We start from the raw sequence: 2,644 nt of genomic DNA, 5'->3' as shown, positions 1-2,644 counted from the left end.
CTTCAAAGTTACTCCGCTACTGGTCCACAGGATGCTGGCCATGTTCAGATAAACGTCCTGGAGCTTTGCTATAAAACCGCCGAGAGCGAATCGTTTGCTCATGGAGACGGCGAGCGCTCGACATGCGCACGCAGCATCCGAGAGACGTGTTTTGGGTTTTATTTTCAAGGGAAGTTTTGTCTCTGAACAATGAGGTTTTATCTGAAAATTACCCAAAACATTGGCAGCCAGAACAGCTGGCAAACAGCTGATGGCTTGAGGATGGTAAGGAGTCAAAGCTTTCATAACTTGTGGAGCGTTTTCTCTTTAAATATATATAAATATAAATGTTTGTATATATACATTTTTTCCGGTTTCTGTGTCTGTTTGATGTGGCGGTTACTTTGGTGTGTATTCGGGTTTAAGCCCCCACATCATCATCATTATCATTTTCAGCTTCGTGTGACGCACTCTGGGAACTGAAATGCTGAAATGCTGAAACGCTTTTCATTATGCGCACTAATGTCTATGGCCTTTATGTCTAATGCGTGCATAAGGACTCCGCTCTTGAATCCCGGCTTGGCTCTGTTTGCGCTGCGCTTTATATATATATATTTATATTTGTATAGGGTGTGTGTTTCATGACGGCGCACACATTATGCGGATTGGGTTGCTTTATTTGTATTTTTCTTGGCGCTGGATTATTTTTATCATCGCTTGTGCATGTAATTTATTATAATGATTTACACATTAAGTATCATTAAGCCGAGTGCTCCTGGGTTGTGTAAGAGCGAATAAATTGCAACTAATTGGGCACAATGCGGCGTATGCGTGATATATACGTGAAACTTTAATGAGAAATGTGCAAATATTTACATGAACCTACACCCACACACCCATCCCCGGTTATTAATAATCCTGCATAGGTGGGTGAGGGGAGTATTTTACGCAAATTCTCATCGGCGCCTTAATGAGCAACTTTCCCGGGGCGAGGCGGGGAAATGCGGTGCGGAAAATGATTGCGTGAAAATCATCGTGCTAGCACGCAAAACTTTCCTTCGCTCATCAATTCGAAACTAAGAAGGGAACTTCCCACGACGTGCATGATATTTATTCCTTGGCTTCCTCCGACTCCATTCCCTCGGAAGTTCATTAATTCTTCGCCAGAGTTCCGCTCGCAATTATGCACGGCGAACTTTTCGCCGGCAGTTAGACAGACAAACAAACGGATTGACAGTGAGTGGGATATTGATTTAATGCATTGCCAAAATGCGCCGGTGGAGTTTTCTGATTTATTTTTGCTGCCAGAGTGAGCAGTGAAATCTGGCAAAAAACTTTAGCAGCTGCCGTCATTATGCACAGGAATAAATACTAGGACTTTGGGTATTTAATTATTTTAAGAGTTTATTTAATTAATATATAATAATATCCCCTTAGAATCTTGTTCAACTAGCAAAGCTTAAGGACAAAATGTATAAAGAATAAAATTAAGAAACTAGCAAGGAATTAAAGGATGTTAAATATATAAAATTATAAAGCTCTCTGACATTTTTATTAATTTTCTTTTACATAAATAATAAACTATTTGACATCAAAAGGTATTTTGGTACTATCATACACTCTTAAAAATTATAGAAATATCATTAAAATAAGTAAATTAATTTGAATGTGTTATGTACTTAATTTTCCCTGATGATTTTCTTTCAGTGCAGCAGCTTAAAGGCTTACACAAAACCCACCAAATGACAGTGGCTCCCCAGGCAACTTTGCCTGCTAAATGCTACCATATATCTGATATTTCCCTATCGGAAGCCAAACACACCACACAAAATGCATTAAAAATTTGCCAGGCATAAAAAATGTTCGCTCATTCTCTGAATTTAGTACTGAAAGTTGGGCAACTTTCGATTTTCGTGTGGGCAATGCCTGGCTGAGGGGTTATAAAAAATTGGCACCAAGCTTTATTGCCCCAGTTTTGTCAGGCTTTTTTTTATCTATCTATTTTTCATGACTTATTTTTTATTTTTGTTGTGGCTGGCGCCGGCTGCACCTTGACACTTTTGCAATTGTCGCATGGAAATATTTTTTCAGCCGTTGTTATTCTTGCTCAATTTGTTTGTGTGCGCCCCTCCATTGTTTGTGCCCGTTGTTGTCGAGTTTTTGTATTTCCGTTTCCCCCCCCCCCCATTTTTCTTTAGCCTTTTTGTGCACTTTTTTATTTATGGTTAGTGCAGCAAAATATTTCAGCATCAAGCGGAAAACCAAAGTGCAGAGTGTGAGGGCGGGAATCGGGGCCAAAAACTATGTGGGAGCCATTTTAGTTTTTCGGTTTTTCCTTTTGGCTCTTCAGTCGAATGAATAAATCATTGGGCACCAAGGGGAATGGTATGGTAGTTGGGGTTTTTGGGAAATGGGGTGAGACTTTTTCTGGTAATGTTTGATAATATTTTATAGGAATGTTTGTACTCGTTTTGGCTTTGCATAAATGCCACCCGAGTGGTAAAGCCAAATAGAGAGGAATACTCTTGTTGAATAAATATTTTTGGCCCAGAAATTCTGTCTTTGGTCAAAGGAAATATAAATAAAATCAATCAAACTAAGGAAAAGGCTCAGTTGAATCATAAATATCCTAAATGTTATGCATCTTAATGAATTTCTATTAAAT

The sequence above is a fragment of the Drosophila kikkawai genome, chromosome 2L (genome assembly GCF_030179895.1).
Source record: "Drosophila kikkawai strain 14028-0561.14 chromosome 2L, DkikHiC1v2, whole genome shotgun sequence".
Lineage (NCBI taxonomy): Eukaryota > Metazoa > Arthropoda > Insecta > Diptera > Drosophilidae > Drosophila > Drosophila kikkawai.
This window is presented reverse-complemented; position numbering follows the sequence as displayed.